The sequence below is a fragment of the Carassius auratus genome, chromosome 37 (genome assembly GCF_003368295.1).
Source record: "Carassius auratus strain Wakin chromosome 37, ASM336829v1, whole genome shotgun sequence".
In the NCBI taxonomy this organism is placed as follows: Eukaryota; Metazoa; Chordata; class Actinopteri; order Cypriniformes; family Cyprinidae; genus Carassius; species Carassius auratus.
The window spans coordinates 7702251-7725129 of record NC_039279.1 but is presented as its reverse complement, the minus strand read 5'-3'; the positions used below and the strand labels follow the sequence as shown (position 1 = coordinate 7725129).

At 38.5% G+C, this 22879-nt stretch overlaps 1 pseudogene; it reads right to left on the bottom strand.

Annotated features, from left to right (window-relative positions):
* Nucleotides 1-219: 219 nt before the first annotated feature.
* LOC113056063 (guanine nucleotide-binding protein subunit alpha-13-like) lies at nucleotides 220-21943 on the bottom strand (annotated as a pseudogene).
* Nucleotides 21944-22879: the final 936 nt, after the last annotated feature.

The window sequence follows — 22879 nt, the reverse complement described above, 5'->3', positions numbered from 1 at the left end:
TATACATACATACATATATATATATATATATATATATATATATATATATATATATATATACGCACGCACATATATACATTATATATATATATATATATATATATATAAAACCTGACTCATCAAGCCCATAAAAAAACTCCTGACTAGATCAGAAGAGCTCTTTGAATTAAAGATTTAAAGCCCTGAGTTCTCATACTTTCTTTTTTTTAAAACTTTATCAAAACCAGGTGTAAAGCCTATGGAATACAGGAGTTTTAACAGTTCCATTATACGAATATATGCGCTGATAAGCATACAGTAAACATAGAAAATTACAGCATTTTGGTGAATAACTGAGGGCCATTCCTTAGCATATTTGATACGGCTAAAAGCTTAAAGAGGTTGCTTTTATATCAAATCTGTATATAACTGTTATTATATACAAAAGAGAATTAAAGTTGCGTAATTACCCCATCTACTTTTCTTCAACCACAATATGTATTGAACCACTTGTAGTTTGTATTAAATAAAGTAAAAACCTAATAATTTGGACAAAAGAACCCTTTAATGTTGTGGTGCAAGATGGTGTCTTTGACATCACTGAAGACGAGTCGAATGTTCTCCGTGTTAATGGCAGTGGTGAAGTGATGGTAAAGGGGCTCCTCCTGCGATTGACGACGCTTGTTACGGAAGCAATCAACCAGGAACTTCTGCACATCCGGCAGATTATGGGGATCTCCTGTGAACTCGGGGAAGTAGTCCTTGATGTTTACATTCTTAACTTTTTCTTCAAGCAAGTCTGTCTTATTGAGGAAGAGAATGATGGAGACACTGGCGAAGAAGCGGTTGTTGACGATAGTCTCGAAGATACTGAGCGACTCCGTGAGCCGGTTGGTCTGACGGTCTTCCATGAGCACCTGATCGTATTCGCTGGATGAGACTAGGAAGAGAATGGAGGTCACAGTTTCAAACCACTCAAACCACCGCTTGCGCTCTGACCGCTGCCCTCCCACATCCACCATCTTGAAAGGAACACTCTTGATCTCAAAGTCATACTCATGGATACCCTTGGTGGGCTTTCATGCCAGAAGTATATCCTTTTGGCTGGGCAAGTAGTCCTGCAGATTAAATGGAAACAAACATCAATCAGACAGGCATAATACCATGAAACCCTGAAACATTTATTAAAAATTAGTGTATTTATTATTTATTTATTAAAAATTACATGTATTAGAGATGGGCGATATGCCTGTAGACACAAACTAATACGTTTGTGAATTCTGTCACTATCACAGTTATGCTCACATCACAGCCACAGTAAATTTACATGTGTTTAAGCCTTGACAGTTTTAAATGTTGAAGCCATTTTAAATTGTTCAAAGCCCTGAGCCCATAACACCAAATTGCACACTCAGAAACCATCACACGAATACCAAATTGAGTTTTCTTCTGCAGCCTATTGTGCTTAAATAGTCAAATACTCAGAAAGGTTTGTCTTGGCTAGTATTCAAGCAAACAAACACATTTGCCTTTTAAGTGAACATGAACAGTTGGGGTATTTTTTTTAAATTCATGTGTCAATATATCGGATCCATGCATTAAGTCTTAAAGTGACAGCAGCCTAGTATTCGGTTATTAACTAATGATGTAAAGGCTGATTTATAACTTTGAGTTGGACCTACGCCGTAACCTATGCATAGACGTACTCCCTTATGCCTTAGCCTAATATGCACCTCTCCAAAAATCTAACAGCGCATCAATTCTACATGGACCATAAGCACTGTGATTGGTCTGCTAGAATCCCTCCCTCCATATGTACTTGAGTTTTGTGTTTTTATGTGCTCTTTAATATATTTTAATGTTACACCTTCTTATAAAAAATAAAACCAAGCAAAGAACAAGTGTCTTAACATTTGTCAGGGACAAACAATGTTGATCTGCCGTGGTACAAGTCCTTGTAGATATAGACAGAATGCCATCTTCTCCTGTTCCATTGTGGTCTCCTTTTGTAGTTTTAAATAATGATTTGATATTATTTGCTGCGTCACGGCTATAATGCTTCTCCGTCGAGCCGCTGCTTCTTCAGCTTTAGTCATGGTAATGCAGTTTACACCAACAACATGTCCGTGGACACTGCAGACTAGCAGTTTGCATGTGTACTGTACATCAACGAGGACAACCACGCAGAAGAATAAATGAAAACTGACGCATAGCCTACGGCGTAAAGGCTACAGCGTAGGTCCGACGCAGAAGTATAAATCAGCCTTTAGAAGCGGTGTTTCTGGGTCCAACTCGCTACACTTGAGAATACTACCTCAGCAGTCGTTTATGAGCATTTGATTATTCACATTAAACATGCAAGTTAAACGTTTTCAAACTTACGGTGCAGACTACAGTCTCCATGCTCACAGCGTCCCAAACACATAATTTTTATATTTATTTTTTCATTTTCATTGTCTGGCTATATGGCATTTAGGTATGGAGTTAAAGGTTAGAATTATTTTTTATTGGAAGTATTATAATCAGACTGTGAGTGTATATTAGAACCTTTTGTTGTTTTCTCATGGTATCTGATAGAGCGTTTGGACACAGAAGTGGTGACACGTGAATTCAGACTTAACAAGCGGATATCTGCTGTTGCCTGGGTAATTAAGGTTAATCAAGACAAAAAATAAAAATCACCTCATACAGAGGGTATAGATTGTGCAGAGGGTATAGAAAATAATCACCATCCTTTAAAATAATCACATTTTGTAGCTTTTCACACTGTATAATTATTTTAATTCAGCTATATTACCTTATAACATCGAAGTGAAAGATAACTTTATCCCGGAGTAATTTTGACAGTACATTGCCACCCATTGTTGATTGTTTGCTTCTGTTGCACTACCAAGGAAAGAAATGCTCCAGCTAATTAAAATGACTACAGCTGATCACAGTTGAAAGTCAAATGGCTTTGTATGCCATGGAGAAGTTAATTTGCTACATCTGTTTGAGTTTACAAGTAATTTTTAGGAGGGTGTAAACCTTTTCCCAATTCTGTGATTGTTTTTTTTCCCTTCTGAATGTGGCTATTTTAAAGGTGGTTTAAAAGGGTTGATTATTTTTAACTGTAGGTGTGTGTGTGTGTGTGTGTGTGTGGGCTTGTTTTTGTGACATATCAGGACACAACTCTGTATAATGACATGGGTATGACACAGGTATTACAAGGAGAGGGTGACTTATGAGGACATAAGCCATGTCCCCATTTTTCAAAACGCTTATAAATCATACAGAATGAGTTTTTTTGAGAAAGTAAAAATGCACAAAGTTTCCTGTGAGGGGTAGGGGTAGGGTTGGTGAAGGGCGATAGAATATACAGTTTCTACATTATAAAAACCATTACGCCTATGGGATGTCCCCACTTTTCACAAAAACAAACGTGTGTGTGTGTGTATGTATATGTATGTATGTATGTATGTATATATATATATATATATATATATATATATATGTGTGTGTGTGTGTATATATATATATATATATATATATATATATATATATATATATATATATATATATAACCTGTATTAATGGTACAATGCAATAAATCGGTACAAGTAAAATCCACTATATCAGCCAAGCTAATGTCAGTGCACACAAAACTCTATTGATAGCCTATTTAATGGATAACAAACAAACAAAAAAACTAGCTTTCTTCCTGTGAATTTAAAGTTTCATTTCAGAAATTCTGTGTACATCTCTTTTGGGTTCATTAAGTTGTACCATGTACAAACAGGTATAATACCAGCTACCTTGTGCTTTAGATACCAGTACTGAACACAACATTAACATTAATTTAAAAAAAATGTGAAAAAAATTACCAATTGTCCAAGTTTATCCACATTGTCCAGGAAATACTTCACAGATTCACCCTAAAAAGATGTAAAGAAAGACACACAATCATAATTAGGTCTCCAATATGTTAGCTTTGGTGCAGAAGCTGCAACTTTGAATTTGTCTTCTCCTGTCTCCCAATTTCCCTGTTTTATGCATTTTCTGTTACATTTTACAATCCTAACACCCCCCCCCCCCCCAAAAAAATAAAATAATTTATATTATTATATCTCGCTCTCTTTTACACACACACACACACACACACACACACACAGTAGAACATAACTATACAATATTTTCCACCAGATTTGTTGGTCCAAGGCTATGATATACTACAGGTTACTCTGGCCTAGGGATGTGCAACAGTGATCGAGTACTCGAGTACTCGACCGCGACAGTGATGATCGATCACGTAAACGATGATCGAAATTATTATTAATTTTTTTTTTATTGGTTATGGCAGCACGTTGGGCGGCGCCCTGATGTCTGATTGGTTAGCTTCCCACTTGATGCCTCAAAAGACGTAAGAAGACATAATAATGGCCTCAAAGTCACGTAAGTGATGGCTGGCTTCCCTTTGAGAAGAACGATGAAAAAACAGTTCAGGGTAAGCTGTGCAGCGCCAAGCTTTCACACAAATCTACAACAAATACAATGCGCTATCATCTAAAATTTGAACATAAAATATCTGGCGATAACAGAGCGGCAACTCAGACGAGCATTGAATCACCTGCCGTAAGACCTAAATGCAACGCAGGCAGAACCGAGAAGACTACAAAGCTATTCGCTGAAATGGTGGTGAAAGATTTGCTGCCCATTAGTTTCAGGGACAGAGAAGGTTTACTTGTCCAGTGGTGCCTGGCTGTTCCTGCAACATCTGTTCCAGCGGAGCCAATTTATTCCACTAAATGTAAACAGGCTGCGCGCTCGGCTCTCATCTGAGCACGTAGACCGCCTTATGTTTTTGAATAGAAATTTGAATGTTTCACCGGTCGTGGTAAATATAATATCCATTTTTTTTAAATAATATTATTTTAGTTTTGAGTTTTACCCATAGTTAAAATATCTAGGCTATTTGGTCTCTGTTTTATAACTTATAATAGTTGTTTGGTTAAACTTGGTGAACTTTTTTCTTATCTTCTAAAAACTACGTTTCACCGCTGGATCAAAATATGCTGCTAAAGTTATACTGGAAGACAATGTTTTGTTAAAAAAAAATTCCATTGAATAAAGTAGCAAAAAAAGAAAGTATCTTTGTGTGTTAATTTTTAAAATCACAGACAAATAATTAAATGGTCTTTATAAAACAAAAATGCACTGGATATATTTGTAGCCTTATTACATTATATTTGTAGAGATGACGAAAATCAAAATTATTTGTTTGTCATAGTTTTTATCTTAAATATATTTTAAATCTCATTCAATTATTTAGCAATAATCAGTGATTTCCATGCTGTTAAATAATATTAATATAATATTTAATACAAAATATTAATTAAATTAAAACTATTACACTTAATAACGTAGATGAAAATATAGCACAAATCTGCCATACATTTATAATGAGAACTTTATAGGAATCTATAGTAAAATCTGTCCTTGCCCATCTTTCAGCGCGCTGTCATGAAAACGCATCAGCGGGAGCTCGTGCGCTCTCTCTCTGTCTAACGCATAACTTCGCATCCTATTGTGCTGATACAAGTTGTAATGTTACGTCTGATATGTATCTCAGTTATCTGATTTATCATAGGATGTGTCATAGAATTAGCTTCCGTTTATTGGTATACTCTTCACCTCAGGCAGATATTTCTTGCTCCTTTATTAATAACATTACTTCATCATAATCATTATCTAACCTGTCCTAATCATGTGTTCATGTTTTCATAGACAGATTTTCATGTCAGATTTTTATTTTTTTATTTTTATTTTTTATAACAATCTTTAGATTTTTTTCATTATATAATTATATTTTTTCATTATATACATTCATTATATACAGCATAAGCCCCACCCCCGATTAATCGATTAATCGTTTTTGAAACCTATCGATGATCGAAATGAGAAATTTCCCAAAATGCCCATCCCTACTCTGGCCTCATTCATAAATATGTTTACCTAACACAAAATCAGTCAGATGAGGCTCTGCTGTGTTGGCCTCTTATTGGCTTGCTTTGTGGGGAATGCATATCAGCCTTAAGTAGACAAAGTGACTTGGTCACCAAAAATGAATGTTTATCACTAAATAAATACGGATAAACATGTTAATCACAATTTGTACAACAATGGAGATTTTAGTTGGAAAATGTGAGCTAAATCCTAATCTCAGTCACAAGGGTTCTACCCCTGAACATGCATAATCTTATCTTCATAACTGAAATGCAAACTATACTCACGCACAGAGAGAATGCCCTCATTGTCATGAGTCACTTCATTTGTGTTTTCAACTCATACCTGTCCATAACTCTCAGGTTACAAAAACTGTCCATACTACGCTCAAAACATTTGATTTCTTGAGCAAAATCACATTACATTCTAAATATACAAGCACCATGATTAATGCCTTGACAGGAGTAATTATGCAAGTACACTGTGCTTATCTCTCGTGATTCATAATACAATCTGTTTTTAACAACAGATCAACATTCTTTCAAGTTTACAGCCCTAGAAAATGACACAAGTCTTATGAAAAACTGTGAGTGTGTTCTATATCCAAAACTTTACTTCACAGGGACTAAGAACAACTATAAATATAAATAATGAGCAATCATATAATATTTACCAGCTGAAACTCTCTCCGTCTGTCGTAGGCATTCTGAATACCACTGTCTTGCCACAGGGCACGGATGGAGGGCAGGTAGTTGAGGAAGACTTTGGTCTCCACCATCCCTTTGGCCATAATGGATGAGCGGGTGTCAAAGGCCATCATTGTCTCCCCATGAACCTGATTCTCAGGATCCCCCCAAGGGATGTGCAGCTTCTCACGGGCATCCACCAGCACTCGGACACCTAAACAGACCATTAGAGATATTGACATATGTGACCCTGGACCACAGTCTTAAGTGTCAATTTTTCGAAATTGAGATTTATACATCATCTGAAAGCTGAATAAATAATAGGGCTGCACGATTAATCGCATGCGATGTTCAAGCGTGTCTAGTAAAGCTGGTTCTGGGATTAGTATTAAACATCCATCACCTGCTTTCAAATGGAGCGGCACTTAATATACAGAGCCATAGCTCGCTGACAAGCTACGCAATATCACGTTCATAAACAAATGCGATACATCTGCGAGTATGAACGCGATAGTGTAGCTTGTCAGTGAACTACGGCTCTGTATATTAAGTGCCACTCCATTTGACGCAAGATTGATCGTGCAGCCCTAATTAAAAAAGCTTTCCATTGATGCATTTATAGGACAATACTTGGCCGAGATACAACTAGAATCTGAGGGTGCAAAACAAAAAATAAATACTGAGAAAATCACCTTTGAAGTTGTCCAAATTAATTCTTAGCAATGCATATTACTAATCAAAAATTAAGTTTTGATATATTTACAGTAGGAAATTTACAAAATATCTTCATGGGACATGATCTTTACTTAATACCCTTATGATTTTTGGCATAAAAAGAAAAGTAGATAATTTTGACCCATACAATGTATTTTTGGCTGTTGCTACAACTATAACCCAGTGACTTAAGACTGGTTTTGTCGTCCAGGGTCACATATTGCATTTATCAGGTTACTATAAAAGAAAAAAAAGAAAATTAAATACCATTTTTTTTTTTACTATGCACTCTCAGACCATGCCATTTTGTCAACATGATCAAAAATGAAACATTTTCCCTTTTTATGAGGTCAATAAGGTCAGATGGGCTACAGTGAGTTCTGGAACTACAATTATACAGTATACAAAAAATTATTATAAAGTTTAATAAATATACTATATAATATATTATATAAAGTGACTATACTAATATGCATGTCAATTAAAGCACCCAAAATAGTGAATATTTTTCCTCAATTTAAAATAATGGTATTAAAAAGTTATGTAATATGCAGTGTTGGGCAGTAGCGTCGCTACAAGCAGCGAAGCTACTAGTTTAACCATAGACATCATATAAGTAGACGCCCTATTGGCCGCTGGGCGACGAGATTTGCGGCCGCCATCTTGAACCGGTCGTACACCTAGCAAAGAGTATAGAAGCTTCTACTCTTTGCTCCTAGTTTCGTTGCGTAGCAGCAGTTAAGATGCCAGAGCACTGTGCAGCATTTTCCTGTTTTAATCGGCGGGCCATCGCAAGTACGGCTCGGGATTACTTTTCACAAGTAAGATTTAACATTACTAGTATTACTACTATTGTTATTTGTGTTTGCGCACGTGATTTAAGGAAGTAATGTATATTAACCCTCTGATGGTCTTCGTTTCCTGTCCACACTCGTGTTTTTTGACAATAACATTTAATTTTGTAACAAGTTTTTTTTTTTTTTTTACAATTGTAATTTTACTCTTTTTGTTAATGTTTTTACTCAACATTTGTACAGTTTTTGGAGGATTTATGATATCTTCTAAATTTCTATAAATATTTATTTAAATAGGCTTTTTACAAAAAAAACAGCATTTTATGTAAAATTCACTTTATAAAAGACACAGATTATCCCCACAGAACTTTCATTCATGGGGATAACATGGATAATTTTAAATGATTTAATGTAACATTTATACCCATTTTTTTGGGAAATGCAGTTTAAAAAAAAAAATCACTTTAACCACTAGATGGCTATAGAGCTCCACTATATGCTATTTGACTACCTGAAATATACCGTTTCACAAGTTGGATTCTACGGAAGTTCTAAGCGGCCATGCATTATAATATTTTTTCTTCTTGTTTTCTCGTTATAACGACTTAATTTTCTCGTTATCTCGACATAACGAAGTTCGTTTTCTCGTTATAACGACTTAATTTTCTCGTTTTCTCGACATAACGAAGTTCGTTTTCTCGACATAACGAAGTTCGTTTTCTCGTTATAACGACTTAATTTTCTCTAAGAAGTTACAAAACTGCGCCAGCAGGTGGCACTCTAGACCTGAATATAACTGATAGGGTACACTATCCACTTTACTGTACGCGGACCTTCCTCATGATCGCTATAATTTGTGCAGTCTTCATTACTGACATTTAATTAATTCATAAATGTTAAATGCTTGAATCAATATGAATATTTTGTGTATTAAGTTCCTGCTAGATGCATGAGTTTCACCAACGCGTTCTGTGTCATAAAATAACTGCTTATCAAAACCAAGGTTGACATCACTGTATTATGTTTATCTACAGTAGGACGGGATTTAACGATGTAGGCTGATGTGCTTCTCTTCCTTATTACTAATCTTTATTGTTAACCATATTGATGAGAAATGTGATGTATATGTAAAATCCATAGGCTAATTCAATTCAGTTCCCTTTCGAGGGAACTTCGAACTGCGTCCTCTAGGGGGCGCTTTGGGGAACACCTCGTCGTGACCCGTGTCTGAAGCATACAATGAAAAAACACCAACTTGTTGGCCGTCGACAGCCTCCGACGTCACTACCGGCGCGACTATAAATCAGCACCGGGAGAGCACGTCATTATCTTCTTCATCTTCAACTGACTGTTTTGTTTGAAGCGTGCATCTGAAAGAACCGGTAAGGGCGATCTTTCTCTGTTTATCATGGCGACAACTAGCAAGCGTTTAGACGATGTGTGCATCCGTGTCGGCGTTATTTGACACCCGATGACACACGCGATCTTTGCGTCATTTGTTTGGGTGAAGAGCACGCACGCGATGTCTTTGAGGAGGCAATCTGCGTGCACTATGAGCGTTTTTTCAATGGAAAAAGCTCCGCTCTCGTTCGTCTCTCTTCTAAAAAAAAAAAAAAAAAAGGCAAGCCATCTGCTTCCCGCGGTTCAGGATCTGTCCACGCTGAGGCAGGAAAGAAAATGAGCTCGTGAGAATACATATGGATCTGTCTGAATGGTTTAAAGAGGGACTTTCCCTTTCGAGATCGTAAAAAAAAAAAAAAAAAAAAGGGGCGGCGGACGAGAGAGAGCCTTGGGAGGATGATGTTATATCTTTAACACTTTCTCATACTGAGGTTAGTGCTCTGCTGGGTTTTTACCCAGGAAAAGCAGGAGATATTTGAGGATGGTGAAGAAGCTGAGGCTGAGCCTTCTCAATTCTCCTGCCCTGCGTATGTAGAGCTGTTGGAGGTTATTGAGCGAAAATTACTTTTTGACCATAACCCTCCAGCTCAGGTGAGCCTTTCATTTGTGCATGATCTCCATACAAAGATTAAAAAGAAATGAAAGATGCCGTTTTCTTTTTGCATCCATCGGTTTCGGCATTAAAGTAATCTGCCGACATCGAGGTGATGCGTGAAAGCGGCTAGGAGGGAATGCCCCTGTAGAAAGAGCTAAAAATTTTATAAATAATTTATAAATTTTTATATGTGAAAAATGTTTTCTTTCTGCAGGGGAAACCTCCTCTCTTATTCTCCCTCCTTGCCATCTAAGCCCCTTCAGAAAATCATCTCGCTTAAATGGCAAGGCATACGCAGTAGCAGGTCAGGCTGAGGCTTTATTACACACAATGCTGGTGCTTCAAGCATATCAGACTGATCTGCTAAGAGGCCTGGATAGAGGCTGGGGCCTTTTTCCGATCTGGTAGCTAAGCTGCGCCACACCATGGATCTCTCTCCATGCTACCAAGCAGGCCGCCTCCGCCATGGGGCAGGACTATGGCGGCCATGGTGGCAGCGGAGAGACATCTGTGGATGAACAGACATCGGGAGGAAAGAAAATGCTTTCTGCCCGATGCTCAGGTTTCGCCTTCTGAACTTTTCTGTATTTCCGTTGAGGCGGCGATTTGAAAAGTTCAGGGAGACGAAGGCGCGCTCTGCTGCTTTCAGATCCTTCGTCCCACGAAGGTCCAGGTCTGAGCCCAAACAACATAGGGGTCCTGGCCTGTCTCGATCTGAGGATCAAAGATGGGCACAGAAGGCTAGTGTCGCAACTCGCGCTCCTCCCCCACCTGCGGGCAGGGGTTAGAGGAATCGTGGGTCACGAGGAGGTAAGCAGAACCTAAGAGGTATGATCTAGACGAGGCAGAGTTCTCGTCCAAATCAGAATGATACCGAGGTATCTACTAAAAGAAAAGACAAACGCGTATATGCGTTAATCGACTTCGAAAGGTTAACTTCTGCTTTTATACTCCCCTTCCTAATTCCCCTGTAACCACCAGCTCTCCACCTGATCGAGGTTAGGTGGAAACCTCTCGCATAACAGTCTCCTATGCTGGACCTATAATATTTTTTTATGGTTCTATGTCCATAGCAACCAACCTGAAACTGATGGTCCAGGTTAAAAGTAGGTACCCCTTGAGCGGGGCTCCGGCGTAGGAGGGTGAGTGAGTACATGTAACCCTCTCTGTATATACTTATGTGTATTTAATTGCTGGTGGTTACGTGTCTACTAATAAACTCTGTCTGAGTTTCCTTTGCAGTGCTCAGTTACAGTGTTTACTAAACATTCGTCAGCAGCAGCCATTCGGCTTCATGTTCCGGTATTAGGCGGCTGAGATCACAGGTTTCTGAGGGAGCCTCCTTGATCATCAGGCCTGGCACAGCACTGCAGGGAATTTCATGGATGTCTGGCCAGGTCACCCCGAGGGGTCTCCTGGCCGCTTAGGGGTGCTGTCGTATCTACCGGGAAGTGGAGGTGGCAGTTACAGAAGTCTTCTTGTATATGCTGCCTCAGGTGATGCTCCCCTCACCCGAGGTTTGTAAAATTGAGCTTGCCTCTCCCGTGAGATTCAGCTCCTCTACGATGCTTAGGAACCTTTAAGTACACACGCTAAGCTTTGTGTACTTTCTCAAAACCACATGGTGGTCAGTGTGTATGTGAACACACTTTCTAAAAATCCACAAGTGGTAAGTTTGCATGCAAGACTCTGCAAACTTTCTGAAATCTTGTACGATGAGGGGTAACGCTTCGTTCCCTTTCTTGAGATGATTAGACCTTGGTTCCTTGGGCTCCATTCAGCCAGTGTGTATTTGTTTATACACCTCAAGCATCGCTTTTCTCAACATGAGGGGCTATTGATTCTCGTGGTAATTTAGCAGCGCTCCCCTTTTTCCAAAAAATGGGTCACCTATGAGTGCGCTACTCTGAGCTCGGAGTTCTCCTCTCGTACGAGACGGAGTTCTCTGTTTTTTTTCCCAGAGCGCTCCAGTATTGTTTCCATAGATCGAGTTGATGACTCTCAATAATACTGTTTTAAGATGCAACATTCCATCTATGAGCTGCTCTATCAGAGTGCCACGAGAGCCCCTCCTTAGAACAGTATTTGAAAATCCATGCTATGGTAAGTGTGCACGTGTAGTCTTTGCACATTTTCTGAAATCCACACTGTGGTAAGTTTGCACGCTAGTATTCTGCGTTCTTTCTAAAATCCTATATGGTGAGGGCTTCGCGCGGTTGCTTCGTGCCCTTTCTTGAGTTGGTAAAAGCCCCGTTCATCTTGGGCGCCACTCCACCTATGTATCCTCGGATACCTATCTAAACAGGGTGTTGCTACTAGAGAACTGTTGAGACAGCTCTTTCAGCAAGCTTATGCGTAAGCTAGCGGTAGCCCCTGTGTGACAGGCAGGACTTGGTACAAATGCTAGGTTCTTAGCCGTATCCCTTTAAAGGAATCTTTCCTGATTCCAAGCCTTCAGCTCTACCCAGGGCCGAGGCCCTAACAATTAAGTTGGGTATGTAGCTTAGGCCTTTTGGCCATAAGGGGTACTGTCACAGACAGTCGTCTAAACGTCCCAGGGGCAACTCCCATAGTAATGGTAGAGTTGGTACTTAGTGCTCGCCATGATTCTGGCCTGCATTCCCCTCAGCATGGCGGCGTGGGTATACTGTTCCCCAAAGCGCCCCCTAGAGGACGCAGTTCGAAGTTCCCTCGAAAGGGAACGGTCTCAGGTTACGTATGTAACCATAGTTCCCTGAGTAGGGAACGAGACACTGCGTCCTCTAGCTCTCTGCCATGCTTCGGACGCAAGCTTCAGACGAAGAAGATAATGACGTGCTCTCCCGGTGCTGATTTATAGTCGCGCCGGTAGTGACGTCGGAGGCTGTCGACGGCCAACAAGTTGGTGTTTTTTCATTGTATGCTTCAGACACGGGTCACGACGAGGTGTTCCCCAAAGCGCCCCCTAGAGGACGCAGTGTCTCGTTCCCTACTCAGGGAACTATGGTTACATACGTAACCTGAGACCGTTTTGTTCTATAATGTTGTAATCGTTTTTTTCTACACACACACACACACACTACACATAGTCCTACACATGGACGCTCTTTTCAAACAGAAGCTTGTAACACACATGATATCTGCCACATCACATAATGACTACTACAAATTACAAATTATATATAATTTTATTTCAAATAAAGGGAAAATGAAAAGTGAGTTTAATCCAAGCAGCTCTAATTTCGCAGTGTTGCCATTTAAACATGTTAATTACAAAAACAAAACGTTCGTTGTACTGTCTCTGGAAAAATCAACAGTGATTGATCAGCCTTTATTTATATACAGTATTGTAGACCTTATTACCTAGGCGAAACTAAATTTGCTGAAATATAGGCTGGTTGTACAGTAAGAGCGCCTGCATGGTTGTCCATCAGATGTCAAAGTTGAGTTCGTTACTATAGCAACAGTAACGAGAAAACAAACTTTAGTTATGTCGAGATAACGAGAAAAATAAGTCGTTATAACGAGAAAACGAACTTCGTTATGTCGAGATAACGAGAAAAATAAGTCGTTATAACGAGAAAACGACTTTCGTTATGTCGAGATAACGAGAAAATTAAGTCGTTATAATGAGAAAACAAAAAGGAAAAAAAATTATAATGCATGGCCGCTTAGAACTTCCGTAGGATTCAGTTGGATTCATATCTAAATATTATAAAATCACAATTATATATACAATTATACAATTATAACAAAAATAAAAATATTTTTTGTCAAATTTTAGTATTTCTTACTGAAAAAATCCCAGTTTTTCAATGATGTTACATTACAATGCATTGCAGGCAGTAATCATGGTAAACAGCATGACTTCTGACGGGGTTGGAGCAGGTGTGTGTGTGTGCTAAATTATTTTGTCTCATCCTGTCATCTCAGATTAAATGATTATAAGAGAGCAGTTGTTTTATAACCTCACAAGTGTGTGTGTGTGAGTGAGTGAGTGAGTGAGTGAGTGAGTGTGTGTGTGTGTGTGTGTGTGTGTGTGTGTGTGTGTGTGTACACATTGTCGGTGTCAGTGTCACCACTTTATATTTGTGTTGGTTCTGCATTTTGGATGATTTTATTTGACAAATGGTAAGAGAAGTTTTTATTGTCTCAAAAAATTTATTCCTCTATATATGTGTGTATGTACGCATGTTGTGAGCAATATAATTTAGCATTGTGGATGTTTTTTGCATTGGTGGAAGTGTGCCACTTTATTTGTGCCATTTCTGTCGATTTGTTCTGCATTGTTTCTGAGTTTGATGATGAATTTAGTCTTATTTTGATTGCGGGGTCAAAACCACGAGTGTCACAAATTTTGTCACGCTAACATAAAAACAGATATCATTCCAATTAAATTTTTTTTGTAGATCTAGAAAGTGTTGAGAGCCGTAGAAGGTTTCATACCATTTGGACAAAGGGAACATTTTTTTTTAATTTGAGCAAAAGTCATTTTGAGCAAAACAGTCCTCTTTCAGGGGTTTTAGTGGGTGTATGAGAGTATGAGAGAGAGAGAAAAGAGTGTGTGTGTGTGTGTGTGTGAGAGAGAGAGAGAGGGAGGGAGAAGAGTGTGTGTGTGAGAGAGAGGGAGGGAGAAGAGTGTGTGTGAGAGAGATAGAGAGAGAGAGAGAGAGAGAGAGAGAGAGGGAGGGAGAAGAGTGTGTGTTTGTGTGAGATGGAGAGAGAGGGAGGGAGGGAGAAGTGTGTGTGTGTGAGTGAGTGAGAGAGAGAGAGAGAGAGAGAACCAGAGAGAGTGTATATGTCACAAATTATAATAAATTGTTTCTTCAACTTATTAAATTATACAATTTTACTGCAACTATCTATTTCTGCTTCTTTATAGTATTTATAGTTTGTGATTTATAAATATACTACCTCACATATTTAGATTTTGGGCGTCTGGTCACTTATATATTATATCAGAATATAATATGTCACTGTATGCCTCTTATAAATATTAAAATACGCTGAATCATGTGTCCTGTATAATAGCTGCATGAATGACCTTTGCAGCAAAAAAACCCCCGTCAAAATCAGTTAGGTATACAGTGAGATATGATTAATTTAATGCACTGACAGCTCATTTCACCTGGCAAACAAGTTACACTGAGCGGAGCTGGCGACCGTTCCAAGATGGCGGCTCCACGGCTCGTTCGTGCCAATAGGCAGTAGCGTTCGATGGGGCGTCTACCTATATATGTCTATCAGTTTAACTACATTTCTCAGTAGCTTGGTCGTAGCTTCGCTGCTTTCTGAATCAAATAGCTTTTCAGTAGAGAAGCTCTTTTTTTTACCAAGTAGCGTGGTAGCTTCCACACAAGCTACATTTTCGCAAGCATTTCTGAAGCTCAAACTCAGATCGTAAAATACAACTGCTAAAATCGCTGATCCTGGATCAGTAGTGACGCGACGGCGCCACTTCATCTTGTTCGTGTTTACGGTGGATAGCAACCAACCATCTTTAGGATGCATTACCGCCACCTTCTGCTCCGGATGGTACCACTCCTTGGCCAGTCACGCAAAAAAAAAATGATAAAATGATGGCATAGGATGAGGTCAGAGAACAGTTAATCCCGAGGAGTGAGTCGCCGTGGCCGTACCTCGACAAGTACATGACACTGACTGAGATAACCGAGAGAATATGCTTGTAAAAATTATCAGGGTCCAGCCTGGCCATTTTTTGTACTGTTTGGAGGTCTTGCATTTTGTTCTGCAAAGGCCTACAGTATATTAAGCATGCCCATGAAACAGGTGCATACACTTACTTGTGTGCACATTGTTAATTGTATTTTGATTGTTTTTGTTGCCAAATTGATAAGGAACACAAAAAACTATTAAACTAAACAATTACACCTGCCTATCTGTTGAGATAGGTATAAACGGAGGTCGGAGCCAGCTCCAAATGGGCGGGTCAGCTCCAAATGGGTGGGACTTCAGCTCCAAGTGGGCTGTACAAACCTCCAGAGCCTTTTGATTGGTTTATTTAATGTCATGGGGTTAATGCACGCTGCGAATCCCCCCCCCCCCACCACCACCAAAAAAAAAAAAAAAAAAGACGACGTCAACTTCTCAAGGCTTTTCAGCGTCAAGAAAGAGGAGTTTGAAGGGGTAAGTTTAGACTTGTACAACGTATTACAAGTTGCGAAAAAGTGCAGTATCTTGGCGGTTGATGTTTTAGTCTTGACGTAGTTAAATCATGATTACAAGCTCATTGCATTCAAGTTTGAAAATGGGAGGACATTCATTTGCAATTTTTTACCTTCAAAACTCATATTTACGATTATTCCAAGAGCACGTTAAGACAGCATTAGCAGCACAGATAAATTACATCTTTATTGTGTCTGTTACCCTTTTGTGCTAAATATTTCTGCAATACATTTACGCTGCAGATTACGGACACTGAAGACTTTAAGCAGGTAGGCTATTGTTACTAACGTTACGTAAAATATGCAGACCTATGTATTATAACTGCACTGATATTTAAGCGATCAATAACTATTAATAGATTTAGTTCAGTGTTCTATAATAGTTAAAACTCCTAACTGATAATGCTTGACTTTAACAAAGCTGGTCATTGTTTCAAAACAATTTTAAAATGTTATCTATTTTTACGTGTAACGTTAATCCAAATAATGTAATGCAATTGAAACATTTGGTTTAATTACCAAATTCATTTTTCAATTTAATAATCATAACAGAGTGGATATATGAGGATATGTCCACTACCATGCATTACATATCAACAGGTGTAGAATTAATTTTGACATTGTAGGAAACACAAACAAACAAAAACATTATGTGTAAACTTTGTGTTACAGAAAGTTCAAGTCTGGGTGGCCAAAAGTTATATTTCAGTGACCTGGTTACCGTCTCTCTCTGCAAACCCAAAGGATCACTTTCCTCTAAACTTTTTTTTGTTCTTTCCATAGAAATCACATCAAGATGTGTAATTTATTTTTTCTGAAGATTTTTGACTAATGTGTGTGTGTATGTGGGTCTTTGTGTGGATAAATTATGTTCATACTTTAAAGGTGGACATTTGCAACAGCGCTTGTCCCTAAAATTGCTCCAGGGGTATGGTCAGAGACTGTCCTAAAGGACAAATGTTGGAATGTAAATGACATTACATTCTGTGGACGTCTTACATAAATGTGCATTGTACTTTAGTTAATGTTAACTTGTCAACAGTGAATTATTTTACGATGTCATTGGACTGAATGTTTAGTGACTAATGACACTTCATTCCAGTAAAAATATAATCCATAGCCTTGGAGTGAAAGCAGCAGCAAAGTGTTCCAATGCTGATAAAATGCAAGCAGGTTAAAACCTCAGGTTCCTTAAATATCTGTTCTACAGGACTTTTTGGGGTTGGACAGATTTTGTTATGGTTTTGAAGTCTGATGCTCACCAGCCCTTCATTTATTTGTTCAGAAATGCAGTAGAAACATTACATATTGTAAATTGTAATAATATTTTACAATAACTCTTTTCTATTTGAGGCAGCAGCGGATCTGCCCCAATCATCATTAACGGGACCACAGTGGAGAGAGTGAGCATCTTCAAATAGCTTCAAATGCCCTGCAAAGAGTAGCTGAGCACATGTCCAGAACATCTCTCCCCTCTCTGCAAGACATCCAAACCAGGAGATGTAAATCTAGGGCTGTTAAGATCCTTAAAGACCCCACCAACCCATCTGCTACAGTCAGGCAGACCCTTCTGCAGTCTGATGGCAAAGATGGAGAGGCTCAGGAGGAGTTTCTTCCCTCATGTTATCAGACTACTAAACATGGACATTAAACACACTGAACTTTATAGACTGGTTGTTTAGGGCTACCCAATAACTCTCTGCACACTGCGCTTTTTTGACAACCTAACTAGGTATTTCATCCTCACTGCACATTGTGTACATCTCTGCACATTATCTGTGTAGCAGTTTCTGTGTAGCACCTCTACAAATCATCTGTGTAGTAATACAGTATATTGTGAATATTTCATTATTTGTATTTAATTATCTCCAAAAAAAAAAAAAAAAAAACATTGTATTTTTTTCCTGTTGTTTCATTATTTGTATTTAATTTTCTCTTTTTTTTTTTTGCACAGTCAAAAAAGAGTATGCCAGACCTACATTTCACTGCTTTTTGCATGTCATATAACAAATAAAACTTTAATTTTTAATGGTTTGGAGCGTTACCTGTGATTGAGTTGGTGATAAAAAGGAGATGGGGAAATGAGTGTCTTAAATTGGACTTTGGTACCAATAATATTTTCCTCTTAAGTCTTGGAATGTTTTTTTTTATTATTATTATTAACTCTTGTATTACTATTTAGATTTTAAATTAAATGTTTATTTGCAAAATGTACATCCACATGTGGCCTTTTGTAATGTTGTTTCACCTAGAGCCAAGGGGGTTGTAACAATCTAAACAATATAATTCTCCCTCAGATTTCAAACTTGCATTAAAGAAAAACATTCACATACAGTAAACATTTTATTGCTCTAAATTACTCATTCATTTTCTTGATACTGATATAATTATAAAATTAATATAATTTAATATACTTGTATGTTTGCAGTTGTCACAAAATTATATAACCCCTTGTTAATAAAATTTAAACTACAATGAAGAACAATAAATCTGTTTTTCATTAGTATCGCTTCTTTATGCCATCGCGCGCACCCCGGCAAAGACGCAATGTGAAATTTCCGCTTAAACCCCGCCCATTTGTAAAATCCCGCCCACTAGCGGCAAAAGTCCCTCCCACTTGGAGCTCTCCGTGAAGTCCAGCCCACTTGCGGCAAAAGCTCCTCCCACTTGGAGGTCTCCGGGCTGCAGCGATACCTACTTGTATCTGTTTGACTGACAGTTTTGAGCACTGAGATAGCATTGACTTGTAATAAAATGTGTTCAACATAAAAATTTAATTTTAAAAGTAGCTTAGATGTAGCAAGCTACTGTTGATGTAGCTTAGCTTGCTACATTTCCCAGGGGGGTAGCTTCAGTGTAGTGAAGCTTCATTTACTGTAGAGTAACTGGTAGCTTGCCCAACACTGGTAATATGTTATGACTGAACTACAACTAGTAAACATCATACTTACGGTAATTCATTCATTTAAGTGAATATCATATAATACATATTAAATAAATGTTTGTATTTAATAGGGTTCACTAATATTAAGGGGGCAAATGTATTTTGTCGAGCACTAATAAACAGGTTAATAAAAATAACTCCTTACTTTTCCATCCTAAATTCTGTAGCCTCCTTTTTTCGTTTGTTAACCGTTGTGTCAGGTAACGTTATGTCTCAAGAAACAGTTGAGATAGATATATCAGAATAATGTCATAAAACAATCACTCATCCAGATGACAAAAGCCGCGTTTCCACCGCAGGAACTTTACCCAGGAACTAGGGACTTGGTCCGGTACTTGGTGTGTTTCCACCGCAGGAACCAGGAACTAAATAAAAGTTCCGGGTAAAAAAATGCCCCCCAGAAAGTCCCTGCTGGCGAGGTGGTACTTTTTTAAAGTTCAGGAACTTTCGGGGGCGGGACTTTGGCGCTAAACATCCTGATTGGTTGAGTTGACGCAGCATTGGTTGAGTTCAACCACCATTTATTCGGATCAACATTTTCAAAATATTACTGTTATTGTGTCATGAAATGTAATTTTAAAAGTATTTCAGGCGAGAATGTAGTTGTTTAAAACTCAAATCTGTTGTTTATTTATAAAGACAGCGCCTATTTAAAAATGTGTTTCGCCGATCTCTGAGACGGTGAGCTCCACACGATCAGGGAGAGCTCAGTGATCATCTATCCGCCCAGAGGCAGCCTCACCTTGGATAGACCTTCTGATATGTGCCGCTGGCTCTGATGTGTCTTTAGTGGTTAAACATAACATATAATTCAGCTGCGGGGTAAATCTAACAGGTTTTCTTTGGTCTGTATTCAATTTATCTATATGTTAAAATGAAAATAAAAAAGGCAAGTCTATATAATATTTCGTTTCATTGTAATGGCTGTATATAACGTTACACATATCCCTGAACTAAGTACATTTCTGCAGCTGTTATTATGTTTAAATGAAAACGAAAGGAGGCAGTGGTATTTTATATCCTATTTCGTTTTATTGTAAATGTACTGAGGGGAAAATTGCAGTAGCCAAAGCGATCTGAGTTCACGCAGCATTGGTTGAGTTCAACCACCATTTATTTGGATGTTTTTCAAATATTACTGTTATTGTGTAATGAAATGTAATTTTAAAAGTATTTCAGGCGAGAATGTAGTTGTTTAAAACGCAAATCTATGGTTTATTTATAAAGACCGTGCCTATTTAAAAAATGTGTTTCGCCGATCTCTGCGATGGTGAGCTCCACTCGATCAGCGAGAGCTCAGTCCTCATGTATCCGCCGAGATGCAGCCTCAAATCGGCTAGACCTTCTGATATGTGCCGCTGGCTCTGATGTGTCTTTAGTGGTTAAACATAACATATAATTCAGCTGCGGGGTAAATCTAACAGGTTTTCTTTGGTCTGTATTCAATTTATCTATATGTTAAAATGAAAATAAAAAAGGCAAATTTATATAATATTTCGTTTCATTGTAATGGCTGCATATACACATATCCCTGAACTAAGTACATTTCTGCAGCTGTTATTATGCTTAAATGAAAACCAAAGGAGGCAGTGGTATTTTATATCCCATTTCGTTTTATTGTAAATAGGAAAATAGCAGTAGCCAAGACGAGCTGACTGAAGTTATCAAGTACGCTGCTGTTTATAGATTTACCGGACTTGCGTCGTCGCGGACATCACACTCCCGAGTCGAATGCACAAAGTCTGAACTAACTACCGAGGATGCACGTCCAAAATCAGCGTACTTTAAAAAAACAAAAACAAATCAGCAGTACTTTGTATTGAGAAACGCGCGCAGACCTACGTCACCAGTCTATTTGCCTAATCTACCCGGTACTTTACACCGCGGTGGAAACGCAGAAAGCAACAGGTCTGGGGGGAAAAAAGTTCCTGGGAAAAAAAGTTCCTGGTAAAAATGTTCCGGGTAATTTCGGTGGAAACGCGGCAAAACAGACCAAAGTAGGCGCTGTACTTTCTCTAGAGGCGCTAAGTTTACTAAAAGTGTTATGTGAGACTTGAACATAGGCTATAAACGTCCGTTTTCTAAGTCTACGTGTTTTTTGAGCATGTTACGTTATATCTGGTGTTCAACAAAGCCACCGTTTAAAACCACTGGCCTACGCGTCGTCTATGGGCTGGGCGAGCAATCGAAAGTTTGCATTAGTTACGCGAAAGAAGTCGACAAAACACATTTACCTGCCGATACAATAAAATAGAGATTTCACTGAGTGTTCCTTTTTAATAATGAACGTGTCTCTATCGATTTCAGTATACTGGTGTGATACCTTTGATAACATTGCTGTAGATTGTAGCCCGGAACTCTTCTTTGGCCCGCTGATCGAAGTCCTGCCCATAAATTATGCGCATTTGTTTGAGGAAAGTTGACTTGCCACTTTCGCCTGCTCCTAGCAGCAAGATCTTCACCAGTTTCTTCACAAAAGTCTTCTCTTGTTCTAGGCTTTTATCGATCTCCTTAGACTTTCTGATTTGGTCAATTTCGGCGCTGGAGAGAAGACAATTGTGAATACAAACTATAGTCCGGGAGAGCAGGAAATCCGCCATCTTTGTAGTAACGACTTTATGGATAAAGCACTGCCGCGCGAGGCGCGTTCACGTGTTCTTTACAAACAGGCGGATACCACGGGTGTGGTTTACACACCAGTCTACACTCCATACATACATTTTAACAACTTTGCAAATCTCTTTAAAAAAAAGAAAAAAAAATTAAATGATTTCATTGCATAAATAATCATACACTTATCTTGGACAGTTGGAATTTACCTCAGGAGCATATTGCTTATAGATGTTACAACACTTCGAGTGATGTTAACCTTTGGCAAAATCATTTGAATAAGTATGATTTGGAAAGGCACACATGTCTAAATAATAGGTCTAACAGCTAATAATGCATATCAGAGCAAAAACCAAGCCCAGAGGTCAAAACAACAGCTCAGAAACAGGTTTGCATCAAGCCACACATCTGGAGAAGAGTTCAGTAAAGCATTCTGCTTCATAGAAGGGTCACAGAAGCATGTAGTCTCTGTTACCCTTAATGGAAAAAGTTTGAAACAACCAGGAATCTTCATTGAGCTGGCCTTCTGGCCAAACAGAGCAATTGAGAAGTGTTTTGGTCTGAGTGGCGACCTAGAACCTGATGGTGACTCTAGTTGAGCTCTAGTTGAGCTTGAAGTCCTTCTGTAGATTTCTCCTTTCTCCACATATGATCATGGAGCTCAACTAGAGTTGAATCCATCACTGCAACTTAGATTTGGAAAAAAAAAAAAAAGCTCCTAAAGGACCCCTAGACTATGAGAAACACATTTCCTCAATTCTAAGCATCATGTTTGAAGGAAACCAGCTCTGCTCATCACCTGCACAAGTAGCATCCCAAAAGTAAAGTGTGTTGGTAGCAGCCTCATGCTGTGGGGCTCTTTTTCAGTGGTGTTAATAAGTGTTAATTGTGTATTAGCAGCTTAATCTCAGATAAGGTCCCTGTGTGCTAATGGTATTAGTCTAGCTTTGCCATCAGCCTTTCATATAATGCAGTCCCTCTTTTATCACTATGATACTTCAAACTGTATG